The 17,246-nt window shown below is 28.6% G+C and overlaps 1 long non-coding RNA gene across 1 annotated transcript; it reads left to right on the forward strand.

The window, feature by feature from the left end:
• The first annotated feature begins 5,272 nt into the window (after positions 1 to 5,272).
• LOC137833058 (uncharacterized) lies at positions 5,273 to 8,917 on the forward strand. Its single transcript, XR_011084666.1, has 3 exons — positions 5,273 to 5,483; positions 8,222 to 8,324; positions 8,618 to 8,917. It is a non-coding gene; the product is annotated as an uncharacterized lncRNA (long non-coding RNA).
• The last annotated feature ends 8,329 nt before the right edge of the window (positions 8,918 to 17,246 follow it).

Consider the following 17,246-nt stretch of genomic DNA (forward strand, 5'->3'; position numbering starts at 1 on the left):
TATCTTGTTGGGAAGGTAGTCACTGAATCAGTTGGGAGTCATAATGTCCACCCAACACTTGGCCGTGAAATTTCCGTCAACAACAGAATATATCATAATGGTCCATGTAGACCAAAAAATTGCCCAAGAATGTTATGCGACTAGTTTGTGCTTGGAACATGATGACCTGGTCGTTGAACCTCAGCTACCGAGTACAAGCATCGTGGTCTTAGTAGACCTGGACCCAATAATAAATGATGAAAGTTGGGTCAAACCCGGGGAAGACACAATTATAGTTAAATTCAAAGGAAAGGATCATTGCACACGAATATAAACATCCTTAACACCTAATAAGGCCAGTAATATCTCACAAACCCCTATCAACCATGTCGACCTATTTGCATGGATCGTCGTGGATATATCGAGGGTAGACCTAACTATAATGAGCCATAAGTTGTCGATATATCGGGAGGCCAAACCTGTGTCACAATATAAAAGGAAGCTAGGGAAAGAGAAGCGACAAGCAGCGAGGGAAAATACTGAGAAATTGTTGGATGTCAACTTTATAACTAAAGCGAAGTACACGACGTGGCTCACAAATGTAGTCATGGTGAAGAAAACAAATGGAAAATTTAGAATTTGCACATACTACACAAATTGAGTAAAGTTTGCCCCAAGGACGCTTATCCCTTCCTGAGCATAGATCAATTAGTATACGGGGTGAACGGTAAGACCATCATAAGTTTCCTCGATGCATACTCCAGTTATGACTAGATCTAAATGCACCAGAAAGACAAAAAAAAAGACAACTTTCATGAAGGACGAGGTTAACTATTATTATGAAGTTATGTCGTTTGACCCTAAAAACGTAGATGCCACATATCAGAGACTTATGGACATAGTATTCAGTAATCTCATTGGTCGTAACGTCAAGATATACATGGACGATATGGTGGTAAAGTGTGACTCATGCCAGAAGCATATCAAAGACTTAGAAGAAGTCTTTGCCGAACTCAGGAAATTCAACACGCGGTTGAACTCAGAGATGTGGCGTTTTCAGGAGGGTGACAAGTTCTTAGGATTCATGTTGACGACTACAGGAATATAAGCTAACATGTACAAGTGTCAAGCGATAATTGAGATGAGAAGCCCGGAAAACATCAAAGAGATGCAAAAACTCGTTGGGAGGCTCACATCCCTCTCCCGTTTCATGCCTCGGTTGGTCGAAAGAATGAAACTGGTAATATAGTTGAAGAAAAAAGCTACCAAATTTGATTGGACTCCCCATTGTGAGGATATCTTCATAGAAATCAAGAGTTTCTTAGTGTCCCCACCTATAATCCATAGGTCATCATCACCTTTGCACCTTGCACCCAATCCTTGTGTATCTTGTCGTGTCGGAGGAGGCAACAAGCTGCCTTGGCGCAAGACACATAAATGGGGAACAATGACATAAAGGTCACACTCGCGTTAGTCACTACTACACAACGCATGAGTCCATACTTTCATAACCACCAAGTCATAGTGAAAACCGACAACCCCATAAACAAGGTATTTTCCAAACCAAATCTCTCAAGAAGAATGATAAGTTGGTCGATAGAACTATCCGAGTTTGACATCAAATACAAACCGATGGGTGCATTCAAATCTTAATGTTTAGCAGACTCTGTAACCGAACTTACTCGATAAACCTACACAATAAGAGGAATAATGGATCTTACATGTTGACGGATCTCTAACAACAAGGACAGTGGAGCAGGAATAGTTCTAGAAGAACCCGATGGAGTAACATTGAAACAATCCCTTTGCTTTGCCTTCAAAAACCTCTAATACCAAGCTGGATATGAAGCCCTAATAGCAGTAATCACTCCAACCAAAGATGTCGATGCCGAAAAGGTAAAATATCAGAGCAACTCCCTTTTAACCGTTGGACACATAATCGGAGTTTCTGTTCAAAGACCCTTTACTCTTGAAGTTTTACCACAAAGTGATAATATGATGGCTGAGTTCAAAACGACCACCATTGAACACATAAAAAGGAAAAACAACACTTGAAACTCAATCACCTGCACCACATCATGCTCTTTCGGAAAAAGTTGAGCATACTTCCCAAATTTGATTTTGATCTCTACTAAATCTCAATACCTTTTTTTTAATTTAGTTTCCAATTTCGAATTACCCTTCTTAATTACTTGGTCTTATAATTGTTCAACTTTGTAAACTTCTATTGTAATCATTAATTAAGTCGTGCTCAATTATGATTTTTTATATTGTTTATGACAATCAACACATGCACGCCTAATAAATTAACTATGTAAAAATAATTCCTAATTTTTAATTAAATCCTTCAATTAATTATCATTTTATAACATGACGTGTTGTGTTCTATGTTTCAAATGCTAGCTGTCTGATCATCATGTGGTTTATGTCACCATATTTGATTTTCCGATGATTTCAACATTTTTGTATAGAAAGAAAAAAACTGGTAATGGAATTAGTCTCACTATATTATAAATGCTATTTTCAACATTTATGATTAAAGATTAGTTTTCCGTTAGAAATTATATAGTTTAGAAAAAGTATAAGTATCTTACCCTATCACTTAAACAAATAATAATATATTATTTTTATCTACATTATCTTTGAACTAATTAAACATTCTACAACATTTTGAATAGTATATGTAAGATAAATAGTAAGATATAATATGAAGCTTTGAGACACGTGGTTACACTTTTTTTTAAAGAATTGATTCACCTAGGTGTTGTTTTGAAATTAGAAATTTCTTCATAATATAATAAGTTTCTTTGAACGAATCTAAATGAAAAAAAAAACCTCAAAGAATTAATTAATTAATTAATTTGTTAACCGATCAAAAGACTCAAATGAAAGAGAAAGAAGTGTAATCAACACCTAAAATAATAACGGTTAGAGAAATTATTATAATAATTTTTTAATGTGGGAAACGAATGAGGTTAAAGTACAATTTTTTGTAAACATTGAAAGGTATAAAATGAAATTGCTTATTTAAAATTCAAAATAAAATTAGTTTTTACAACAACAAAATCATGTCCAACAAATTTTGTACATTCATAAGGCTTATGATAATATTATTACTATCAATTTATTAGAGATCAACTTACACAATCAAAATGTATTATTATTTATCTTGTTTAAAATGGCCTAAATCATCATAAATAAATAAAAACTATAAAACACACAGTCACACAAACAAAATGAACTTTGATTAAGGTCCCCATAATCTTTCCCTAGAAGAGTTTTATACACAACTAAATATTCTTTTAAATAACTAATCTCTTGCTTTAAAAAAAATTCTTAAATATTATTCATTCATGAAAATAAAAGTAGCATAATTTACTTGTTACCACTTTCTTATTCCAATGAGTATGGTTGAGAAAACTATATTCTATACAATTATGGAAAGCTATTTTCAAATCCAAGTATGATTTTCATTCAAACTCTTACATTTAATTTCAATTATTTTAGTTGAAAAAAAACTTAAATTCCCAATATACTTTTCTTTTAAGTAACACAAGACTTAGTTTAGACTCAGTAAAAATACTGTTTATTTATACAATTGTTCCTAATATACCATAGCCAACATGTCCAAAAAAACTTAGTTTAGATCTAAGGGGAACATGTCAAGAAACTTTGGAGAAATTTGTGTTTAATCACACCATTCAAAAAGAATTAGTCTCTGAACAGTTAACTCTGGAAATTCTTCACAGAAAAAAAATGGATTTGACTTGCTTAATTAATTAGTCAGAAGGGTGTTAATATAAACATAACAAGACTGGGCCAATTGATACGTTAGTTACAAATTTGTCTTCCTGCACTCCCGTCATTATTAATTGTACCCCGTAAATTTTTTAAAATAGTCATTCTACCCTTCATGCTATATTTCAATGTTGATTGACAATTTCTTCCTGCACCTCTACATTTTTCTTCCTGTACCTCTACATTCTTCTAAAATATCAAAATTATCCTTTACAGTTTTAGGTGTTTCCGGAATAGTGGTTCTGTAAGCTAAGGGTACACTACAAGAAAATATTTTAATAACTAATTTAGAAACCAAAAAATAATAGTTTTTATAGTTACTAATTTAGATACTATTTTATAAACTAAAATTTTTTGGATACTAAAAAGGTATCTATTATTAATAAAAATAAAAATAAAGTTGTTTTTGAGACATTTTTTAGTCTCTTGTTAACATGTAATTAGAAACCAATTTTTCCAGTTATCTTTAATCTTTTAGAAACCTATTTTTTTATTTATAAAAATAATAAAATTAGAAACTAATTTTTTTAGTTTCTAATCATCATATAATTACTATTATTTAAATTTAGATACCAATTTTAAATTTAAATACTAACTTTCGGGTAATTAAATTTTTATTCACTGTTATATCTTTCTCTAACGGTTTTATGACCATCATGGGGCTTTTTTTTTTTTACCAAAAATGGGATCGTTTTCAAAAAAATTACAAATATGGACAAGTCGTGCCAACTTGGCACGACTTTATATGCAGAAGTCGTGTCACGTCAGCCTGAAGTCGTGCAAAGTTGGCACGACTTCTGCCACGTCAACCCCTGAAGTCGTGTCAACTTGACATGACTTTGTCCACGTCATATATATATATATTTATTTTTTCTTGTAAAATGTTCTTATTTAGATATTGACTAGTAAGTTATGTAATGTTTAAAATTAATTTGATACATAATTTTCTAAGGGTATTAGTTTTAAGCAATAAAAAAATGAATAATTGTGTATGAATCATGTTTGACGATAATGTAATATATTAATTTGGTTATTAGATTAATAAAAAATATGAAAAACAAAAAAAATGTTCATATTGCAGAACCGAAAGTCTCAATAAAAGTAATTGTCCGCACAAACAAACTTGATAATAAAATTCAATTTCAAGTTTGATTATTAATTTTCTCATTTTCTTTACCTAAGTATTTATACCTTCATAAAAAATTTATTTATCAAATTAAATTCAAATATCACATAACTTATAATTTTAATTATAATTAAATAATTATAATATATATTTATTTAAAAACAAAAAAAAATTAAAAAAATATTATGTGCACAAAGTCGTGCCAACTTGGCAAGTTGACACGACTTCAAGCTGACGAGACAAAGTCGTGCCAACTTGGCACGACTTGCCCCATATTTGTGATTTTTTTTACAACAACTCCATTTTGGTAAAAATAAAAAAAATACCCCATGATGGTCATAAAACCTCCTCTAACATTGCTCATCTCTCATATTCAGGTAACTCTTATAATCTCTCACTACTCACAGCAACACCACTCCTCATCTCTCACTCACGACGACAACACTCTCACTCACGGCAACGCTGCTCATCTGTCACTCACAGAAACACTGGTCATCTCTCACTCATGGAAACGCAACGCACTCTGCAACAATGGCGCTTCTCTACTTCGAAGGAGGCTAACCTCTTCAATTTTATAATCGTAAGTTTCGATTCGTGCTCCATTGTACTTTGTCCTTTAATTCTGTGTTGTATATCTTCCCCGTCTTAAAACCCTAGATTCTACTCTCATGTTGTATTTCCTCATTTACAATCTCTAGGAATCTACGAGAACTTTGAACCTTTTCTAAGTATTTGAATAAAGCTGCGATTTCTAATATATGTATGCTCCAATAACCAATTAGAAACGTAGTTGAAGCATAACAATTAGAAACTTAAATGTGTGTTGTAGTAATTCCAATAAGCAGATTCTAGCAGTGAGATGTACTCCTATACATGTTGTGTGGATTAAGCCCCTCGATGTTTATTAGTCTGAAAATTGTTCTTTGTTTTTTTATGTTGGATTTTGTTATTGAGTAGTATAACAATCTAAGCACCATTAAATCGTAATGAAACAGTAGAAACAAAGAACTAATATGTTCATAGGTTAGAGTATTCCAAAATTTAAGCAAAATGCCCTCATTGCTTGATCCTGCAAATGCATATATCCTGGAGAGCTTAAATAAGTTATATGTTCAGTTAATACAACCTACATATTTAAATTAATTTTTACTATTTACATACAGGAATAATACTATCAATCTCATTTTTATATTAAAATCATTCATAAAGAGAACAATTCTCATATTTTGATTTTTCAAGGGACAACCTTCCTATATTACACATACCTATATGTTTCATGTAATTGTATTGGATTTTCATAAAATGCTTTATAAATGATTTTCATATAAGTATCATAGATTTGTATCACAAACCTGAAAGAAGAACTAAATTTATTATAAATTAAAAAATTCATCAGTATATAATTTAGGATAAGGATTAAGGATTGGTTAGTGGTACAACAATGAGGTATCTGTCTTGTTACCAGACATCACATATTGATACTTTAAAACCCGAAAACAACCTCACAACTTGTAAGGTTTCCGTACATCTATCTTTCTTTTCCCATTAGTTGGGAGTGTTATGTACTTGACCATTCATTACATTTAAGTCAAGCTGTACACATGTGTAAACTCTCTACTGATTTGGTTGGTATTTGTATTTGGTACGTCTGTGCTCATAGATACTCCTAAAGACTAAAAGTCAAATGCTAAAAGTTTGGCCAACTTGATTAATGACAGGATAACTTTAATTTGAAAACCAAAGGAATAATGGGAAGTGTATGGTGATGCTATGTCCTAACTTCAATATGTAGTGCTGAAACTACTTTCACAACCATACTCTTTTTTTGAAGAATTTAATTAAGATGTCCCACTTGTTTTATGTGATACACCCCTTGAAGCCCTTATAACACAAAAGTAATTTCATGCACTATACTTATCATTTTAATTGGTGGGTGCTATTTAATACTTGTTTTCTCTACATTTCCTCATGTCCCTCTTGTTCCTCCATTGCATGGCCATAGCTTCTTAATTCCATCTTCAATGGGAGAGCCGTTATTATTTCAAATTTCTTGGTTAGGCCGAATGAAGTCTATGTTTGTTTGTTTGTATGTGTGTATGAATGAAAATGGGATCATGAATTATTGAAAGGTTCTTTAAAGAACAGGGCAACAAACATATCAAGAGATCATTTAAGTTTAACTTTGAGAACAACACATGCAATGTCTAAGGTTTCTTATGTTAATAAGAACACTGCTTCTGCAAAGTGGCATCTATATCACTACCCAACACAGAAAATAGGCCCTTCTTATTAGACACTGTTTGATTGTTGCGCCCATAATTTATAATTGGACTTATCTTCATTTCGTTATCACTCTCCTCCTACTATCGCCAATTATTATTTTCCCCTTTTATTTCAATGTATTTCTTTTGGGATTCTAGAATATACCTCTCTCAAAGTTCTTATCTCATTTTTCTTTATCACATGTTTTGAACACCAAATACTTATATGGTTGAGAGAAGTTAGTTGATAAGATATATATGGTATATATGATATAGGGAAATTCAAATGATGACTTTTCTGAGGAAGAATGTCAAGATTTGCATGCTAAAAAATTGTCAATGGAAAGAATGGTTTTTAGAAGTCTTATATATGAAACTGTTTTGTTGAATGTCTACGTAGCTAATATGTGTATTAATATGTGTGGTAGGTAAGTAAATAGGTTGAGTTCTTTTAGTGCAAGCTAGCACCTTTGGGACTACAAGTTTCTCTCGTTCTTCCGGTGAAAAAAAAGTTAGACATTTTTTATTTTAGTCATTGTATTTTCCTTTGTGATTTTTTTTATGTTCATAGTTTAGGATCTATTTTATTGTTCTCAAATAAATTAAGCAACGATAGATTATAAGATTTTCTTTTATAAAACTTTCTTTTATAGTTGAATGAAACATTGTGTTATATGATAAATTATAGATATTCGTTAAAATCTAAGTTGGATGTATGATAGATTAATGTCTTTCTATTCTAGAAAATCTGCAATTTGGTGTTGTTTTTACTTTGCAAAAGATTTTTTTTTTATATATTTTGGTTAATAAAATTATCTCTAATTTTTATATTTAGCTTGTGTGTGGCAAGACAATGAACAATCAGACCTCACCCCAGTTATTAATCATGGCTCTTGAAGCAGTGAATCATTCTGCATAGAAAAGAAGGTAAACTTTGCACAATGATTGCACCTTATTAATGTTGTTTTCTTAGTTTGTTCTTTACCATCTAAAATGTTTATGTAGGTAATAAACTAGTATTCATGACTTTGCTCTCTGTTTTGAATATGTATGGCAGCTTTGGTGTGCACTGGGTAAGATGAGAGTAGAGAAGGCTGCTTGGAGAATAGCTAATGAGAAGGGTTTAAAGCTCACTACCATTTGCCCAGCTCTTAACACAGGTCCTCAATTTTGTCATAGGAATCCAACAGCAACAATTGCTTACCTCAAAGGTGCTACTATTGACCAAAATAATTGGTCCTGTTTCTTGCACAATTTGCTATTAATATACTAGAGAAAACTGTGTTTTAAGTTTCTCTTGGTGCTTATATTTTTAAACTGAAGAAAAAAAATTGAATTTTATCAAATTGAAAATGGTTTCAGAAACCATGAGTAGAATAACAATAATATAACATGTTCAAGAGTCCATTGTGGTTTGCATAATAATCTAAATACTTTACAATTGCTAATGCAGGTGGTCAGGAAATGTAGTCTCTTGGTCTGCCAACAACAGTGTATGTGACCAAATTGGCTGAAGCTCATGCAAGTGTGTTTAAGGCAATGAACAACAATGCTTCTGGTAAATACATTCACTTTGATAAAGTGATAGATTCTCAAATTGGGGTAGAGAATTTGGCCAAGGAGATTGGAGTGCCCAAGGAAAAGATTTGTGGAGAAGCCTTAAAAAGTTCTGTACAAAGATTTGAACTGTCTGTACAAATAATTTAACTTGGATTTATTTGGATTTGTGATTATCTTCCAATTTTTACCACAATATTAGTTCACATTCATAATTCATAAAAAAAAATTGTAAAATTTAAAAAAATTGTTCACTTCTAACCATATCTAGATTATGAACATAATTACTTTGAGTTGACGAACTCTATAAATTTATTTTAAAATTAGTGAACTTAAATCTACAAATAAATATAAAACATGAAAGAGTAAGTAAGTAAATAAAATAATATTTTTATAATAAATTATATTATTTAGAGACCAATATAGTGACCATTTTTTGGTATCTATATATTGGTCACTAAATGAGTTTCTATATATTTTGGTCACTAAATTGGTTTCAATGAAATTGGTTGTTAATTTGGTTTCTATATAATTGGTCACTAAAATATTTTCTATATATTTAGTCAATAAATTGATTTTTATTTAATGGTAACTAAATTGGTTTCTAAATTAGAATCTAAATTGGTATCTAAAATTAGCGACCATGATTTTAGTCACTTAAGACTATTAGTTTCTAAATTAGTCTCTAATGAAGTTAGTGACTAATTTTATCATTTTAGAAACCAAAAAATTAGTTTCTAAAAGCACTTTTTCTTGTAGTGGTATTCCAGAGTAAAAAATCCGGAAGACAAAAAAATCATTCCAGAACACCTTTTTCAAAACACCTTTTTCAGAACACATTTTTTATTTATTTCCGGATTGTTAAATCCAAAATTCATAAAACATGTTCCAGAAAAGTTGTTCTGGGAATATTTCAGAAAGAATAATCCAGAAGTCATTTTTTAAAGGGGCAAAATAGTTTTTTCTGAAAAAAGATGGGGTGCAGGAAGAAATTTGTAAAGGTGCAGGAAGAAGTTGCCATGTTGATTTATTGATTACCTATTTTGAAAATTTTCTCAAACAAACTTTTCAAAATATTTGAGATATTTTATAGAACAAACTTTTCATAATAGCCATTTTGAACAAACTTTTCATAGTAGCCATTTTGGAATGCACAGACTTTTTGGAAGACAAATATGAACATGTCCTTCCTGAATTGCACAATCTGAAGATATTATGAATCATTATAAAAAATGTAAATCTAGTGAAGATTATTTTTGTAATATAGGGTCGTTTACAATTGTCGCTATTTATGCATGTGGTGATTCTGCATTCGACCATAGACTAGGCCGTCACAAAGTATAATATGACGGTCTATTGGGAATCATTGTAATACCCGTCATAAAGTATAAAATGACGATTTTAAGGGTGTAATTTGTGTTAGTTATAAATGTCGTAATTTCTTAACTGGTCAAAACAATTTCAAGACAAATAACAATGTATTTAAACTTCACTTTATAAGTTATAGTATGACATTTGTAATTGTCATTATTATATTAAATTGTGAAATATTATATATTAATTGTAAATGTCGTAATTTAAGTATTAAATATTTTAATTTTCAATATTGCAATTTTTAATATTTTATTAAACCTGATTTTATAATTTAATTAAACTTGTTTATTTAATATAACTAAAGATGTTTTCATATAGTTAACCTTGATTTCACAAATTAATTTTATAATTTAATTAAACTCCATAAATACTAATAATTCAATAATATATACATAAATTTATAATAAAAGAAGACATTCATTTATTCATTGATCAAAGTCCAAATGTCATTTCATTTCAAAGTATAACAAACTACTTAAAATTTATAAAACAATAGTTGTTTCACATTTGACACAATACAAGACACATCCTAATTTGTCTTGCTCCCTCCGCTTAATGTTTTGATTAGGTAATGGAACACCACTTCCAACATATGGTGGTTGAAATAAATAAAAAATTATTAAAAAAATATTCATTTTCATTTTGTATAAAATAAATGAAGATAATATCATAATAAAAATTTAAGTACAATAACTTATATTATGGAACACAAATAATTCTTACCTTTGCTACAGATAAACCAACACGTTGTTTCCTGTCACAAGCAAGCTTGTCATTTCCATGGAGTATGGACTTTTCAATTTTTTCTTTGAACCTATTAAGTTATAATTTGTATGTTATGACACCTTAACTAAATTAAGAATGTAGCCTTAAAATTATCAATACCATTTGTTGTTACCAAGAAACTTTAGGCAACAAAAATTGAACAATGCCCATAACTCCTCTTAGGAAGTTTTAAGAATGGAAACCATTAAACATGGCAAAATAACATAAACTTGAAACATTTTTATAAAAAAAACAGAGATATATGATAATAAATTATCTTGGTGATTATAACACACACAAAAAAATTAGAACAAATAATACAATGAGATTATTTTGCAACGATGTGCCACTGATGATAATGTGTTGAACATTTGGTATTTCAAGTAAACTTTGAGCGCTTTGTGTGTTTGGGTTCTTTAGAAGGTGCCCCTTAATTTCAATTTTTTTTTAAACAAGAAAATATAAAAACCTTTTGCAACAAGTTTAATATAAATATTTAAATTCAATGCCACATATTTGAAATTTTTACCCACTATATAATGAACATCATCATCGAATACTTTGAAGTAGTTCCATAAAAGTTTCCTATAGTTAACTATGCAATGAAAAACGTAAAAGGAGAGTTGATTACTTTATACCAGATAAGACTACAGACAAGTCAAATTTCACACCAAAATCTTGGAACCGTTACTAACTACATATAATTTTCTTTATCTCTATAAACGATACAACATACATTACAACCATGAATAACTAATACTTTTGTTACCCAACTATTGCCTTAGATTTTCATTAACTCAACTTTGACCCCTTCCCCTTACTCCCATCGTGATAATTTTCTAGAATATCAAAGCAACTTTAATTTGAAAGACAGATGTCTCAAAAAAATTGTCCTAAGTTTAGGTGCTAATAGTCTAAGGTCACAAGATAACCACAAAATAAAAAAGGAAAGGAATTATTGTGGCTGATGTTTTTTCTTAAAGATATATGTTGATTTATACTCTTGAAACAAAATTATTTGGTTTTTAATTTTCAAAAGAAATGCATCCACATGATTCTCAATTTGCTGGAATTTTTCTTGCTTGCACAAAATTTAGCACTAATGGGTATTTGATGGAGAATGTTTATTTGTTTAAAGAGAAAAGATTATGTGTGTCGCAATGTTCCATTAGGGATCTTTTAGTAAGAGAAGCACATGAAAGAGGGATGGGACACTTTAGGGTTTAAAAGACCTTTAACACTTTGCATAAATTTTTTTTCCTCACATGAAATGTGATGTGCAAAACTTTTGTGGAAATTATTACTTGTAAAAGGGTCAAATCAAAAATTTTGCATACTTCTTTGTTTGTTCGTGATAGTCCTTGACTTGATATTTCAATAGACTTTGTATTGGGTTTGTCACGAACTTGAAGATGGGAAAAAATATACTTTTATGCTTATTCACTAGTTCAAACATGATTTTTATGACTATTTTACATGATTTTTGTGACGGTTCTGATGGCGATATAGATTCAGATTATATAGGAACTATGCACATTCTATGTCGATTGAAAAATTATAATAAAATGTGCAAAATATTTGTCATAGTATGTTCAGACGAAACTTTTTATGACTGGTATTTCTAAAATAATCATATAAAATATTACTTACTATGATGGTTTTCATTAGAACCCTCATAGTAAGTGATTTTCTATGACAAATATATCTACCACTCATCATAGTAAATCATACTTTTTATGTTAGATATTGCAATAACCGTCATAATAAGTTTTTCTTAAAAAAAAGGTTTACTTTATCAATTTTCCTCTATTTATTAATAACAATAATCTACATATCAATGTTATCCAGACAATTGCATACAATTTCCAGACAAACCCATTTATTGATAATTCAATGGTATCGAATAAAATTTTGTACAAAAAAGATAAATATAACATTCATTGTATATTTAAATAAACTAACGAATTTTACATCTAATTAGAAACACTTAAAAAAATGAAATTCAGTGCTTTCTAATTTCTTCTATATCTTTATCATTGAATGATGACGAATCATTAAATAACTACAAAAAATTAACTTAATCAACAAAATGTAAATATAATAACACATAAATATAATTTTAAATAAAAAAGATTGAAAAAAATAATATAAGTATTTCACTTAATATTGCACTAAAAATAGAAAAATCAAATAATTTATGGTTTTGATACAAAACCCCAAAGGGCTCATATAAAGGAAGAAAGGATCTTCCCTCCAGACTTATATTTCTTTCATTTAATTTTATCAACATACATTAGGACAAATAATAGGTTATAGTTTCACTTTTTTTATTTCCAATTTTTCCCCTTTTTGAAAATCTCATATCCAACTTCGTTTTAAAAGTGTCAAAAATAACCAGTTCGCTTCACCCTACCTTTAACTTGCTGGTTGATGATTAAACATACCAAACTAATACGGATTGACGGACTAAAAAAGATAATCCGTCATATATCTATCCTTTCTATTTCTATTTATAATTATCTAATCTAGTAGTACTAATCATGCACATATTTACTCACATATTACAAAATTTACTACCTAACTTAAAAATTATTTTTTAATTTATTTTCTACCAGATAAGAATGTTATTAGGTTGGGGAAAAAATCCCCATTAATCCAATGCACTTAGACCAATCAAATCGAATTGATTTTTGACATATCCATGACATGATCATGACTGAATGAAACATATATTTTTTAAACACCCGATTTAACTATTTTAAATATTGATATTTTTTTTTAGGTATTTTCATATATGATTCAACAAAAATCAGATTAAGAGAATATACATGAAATTGGTATAGTATTTATGTCAAAAAGTAACATAAATAAATAACTATCAAAACCTTCCCGCTTACTACATCTAATTTTCATAAGTAAAACGTTCAAAAAAATAAACAATGTTAAACAAGATCAATGTATTTCATTTTTTTTTTTATAAATGATAAAAAATGTTATTGTAATTTGTTGTGTATAGGTCTTTAAGAAATTTTTGAAAAGCTAAATCGACGACTATAAAAGATCGAATGAGTAAGAAAATGAAAAAAAAAAGGAAAAAGAAGATGAGACCCACTCTGATAATTTAAATTCATATACTCATTATATTTGATACATCTTTATCAATAAAGTTAGGTCAAAAGCTTCAAATTTACAAATAATTTTCTACTAATAAATATATAATTTCCAATGTGTATGCAAAGTAAATGCAAACACTCTATACACGTGATATAAGAGCTAAATCCAACGATAAATAATTAACATTGAGTAAAATTTGGACCCAATTATTTTATGATGTCATGTATAACTACAATTGGAAAACACTATAGCTTTAGGAAAAGTATAATTTCAATTGTAAATTTGTGATTAGAATTTAATCTTTAATTTTATTTGCAATTAACATTTGTTAATGCATAAACAAAAACACTAATCACCTTCCCAATAATATTATAATATATATTTATTTTGCTTAGAGGGTTTCCTTTCTCAGTTTCGGTTCCCAATCATCACATCCAAACGTCTAAATCCAATGATGTTGCAGTACTTTATTATATATCAAAAGTATTTTTTTTTAAATAATAATATTTGTTTATAAAGATATTAAAATTGATGTAACTTTTGTATTATATTATATACATGTTTTAACATTTTATCAAATATTTTTTCAGAAAAAAAAACGTCGTGTTGAATAGATAGAAGAATGCCATAAACTATAACAACATATATAAGAATTTAAGTATGCATACCGTGGTGATATCAATGTATTTATTTCAAAATTAAAAAAAAAATATTATCTTAAAACATTTCTTTGTTTGCTAATTATCATTGAATTTGTATTTAAAATTATTTTGTGGAAAATTACTTCACTTTATAATAGCCAGAGTAAATTTGACTAGTTTTTTTATTAACCTTTTACAATGTTTAATGTTTAATGTGCACCAACATCAAATATATTTTAATTGCTAAATCCTAAGTTCTAAACATTTTTTACTTCTCATGACATGTTTTAAATCTGGTATTCTCATTATAACACACAAAATAAACACTACTATGAGTGATAAACTAAACAAAGGATCTATATACATAGTGTTAATATTTGTTTTTTTTATGTAATTTCAAAGCATCTCCAAAGTCTATATCTAACTTTGTCAGTATGTTCAAGACATTCATAGTAGATTATCATATAAATAACCTATTGGTTTAATGCCTAACTCATTTTAACTTCTTAGGTATACAACCTCGTTAACATGGATTAGGGTGTGTTTAAAGTATATTCGTACTCAAACCTCAACATGTGTTTTTATTCACTCGTTCATACCTAACATGTGCTCTGGAGTTACAATAAACTCTCTTTCATTTTTGCACCACTTAATGTCGCTAGGGAATCTCTATTACAAATTTATACAATATGTCATTCACATTCATATTATACGTATATATTACAATTAACTTAAAATAATAGATCATTAGATAATTATTGCATTTGAACATACACACACATAAAATGTAATTAAACAAACTAAGAAAACTACTTCATTAGAGACATTAGACAATATTTATGTTTGAGTGAAAAAAGTCTCATTAGACGAGAGTATCAAATGATACACTCACTATAGTGACTCAAATGATACCTTAACTTAAGTGTGTATTCTTTCATCGAGCAAAAGTACAAAATACTTACTGAAGTGACTCGTATGATACCTTCGCTTGAGTGTAGCTGCTTTCGCTTAGTGATGATGTCAAATGAAACATTCACTAGAGTGACTCAAATGACACCTCTACTTAAGTGCATATACTTTCGTCGAGCAAGGGAATCAGACGAAACACTCACTATAGTGACTTAAATGATACCTCCATTTGAATGCTTCTACTTTCGTTCAGTGGGTGTATCCTATGAAACACTCACTAATGTGACTCAGATAATATCTTTGCTCAAGTGCATATGCTTTCATTAAGTGAAGGTGTCAAATAAAGCACTCATTCTAGTGAGTCAGATGATACCTTCACTTAGTGATGCAAACAAAACCTTTTGCACAAGCACATGCAAAACCTTTTTCAACTTATATGCAACAAAAAAGTCTTTAACTCAACATGCAATACCATATTCCCATTGCTAAAACTCTCATACAAAAGGATCCTAATTAAAAATTTTACACATAGGATCATATAAAGTAACTTTCATCATCTAAAATTGTTTTTAAAATAACTAACAACTTAGATAATGAAGACACTTAACACCTATAAACTTTTAGTGAGATTGTTAGACTGAGACAATTACCAAGTCTTTCAATACTGCATAACACCATCAAGATTTTAAAAAGATGAGGTTCAAATAGATGAAAACAGAGGGAAGTGAGAATGAAAACTTAAAGAAAAAAATATACATGAATGAAATGAAGAAAATTAAATCTTACACTCATATTGTTTTATTATTTAAAAAATAAAATTTAAATATATATATATATATATTTTAAATTTGTTTATAGTTCTTTATCATCATCACAAGACTACTTTTATTATTTTTTAAATATAAAATATGTTTTAACCGGTTTCTCACAACAAATAGATAGATTTGTTTTAAAAAAATATAGATTACAATTTAGATAAATGGTAAACAATTTTGTTATGTAATATATATATATATATATATATTTTTTTTTTTAAATTATTAATCAAATTTCATAAAAAACATTAAAAGTTAGCATTGAAGCAGAGATTAAAAAAGTTATAGCTGTGGCCAAAAAAACTTCAAAAAATGCTTTTGTGTAAGAAAATATAAAAACCCGTTTGTTGAAAAATAATTCTAAAATACACAATCATTTATACATATAATAAGATAAAAAAATAAATAACTATTTCAAATATCAAACATCTTACTTATAAGTCATGGTATACTACAAATACCATATTACACATTTTCAGATTCTTTTTATCATTCATAGCAACAATATCTTCAAGTTTGATTATTTCAGCTAGAAAATATATGTGATTTTGAATATTTAGATTAAAATAATTTTACACAATTTAGTAATCATATTTATCAATGTCAACTCAATTAGTTACTAAAAAATATATCTAATTTAGTATATTTTAAACAAATAAGTACAAGTTATGCCATAATTATATATATATATATATAAATAGTAACATAAGTATAAATAATATCATAAATTTATAAATAAAATATATACACGTGCATAAATATGGTTTGAGTTGAATCGAACATATTTTTATAATTAAGTGCAAAATTTACTTTAATAAAAACTTTTATATTTTAATTTCGATTTTGTTACTAATTTTTCCCATTTTATTAAACTGCACTTAAATAACGAGGTGAAACGACGTTGTTT

Source organism: Phaseolus vulgaris, chromosome 6 (genome assembly GCF_000499845.2).
Source record: "Phaseolus vulgaris cultivar G19833 chromosome 6, P. vulgaris v2.0, whole genome shotgun sequence".
Lineage (NCBI taxonomy): Eukaryota > Viridiplantae > Streptophyta > Magnoliopsida > Fabales > Fabaceae > Phaseolus > Phaseolus vulgaris.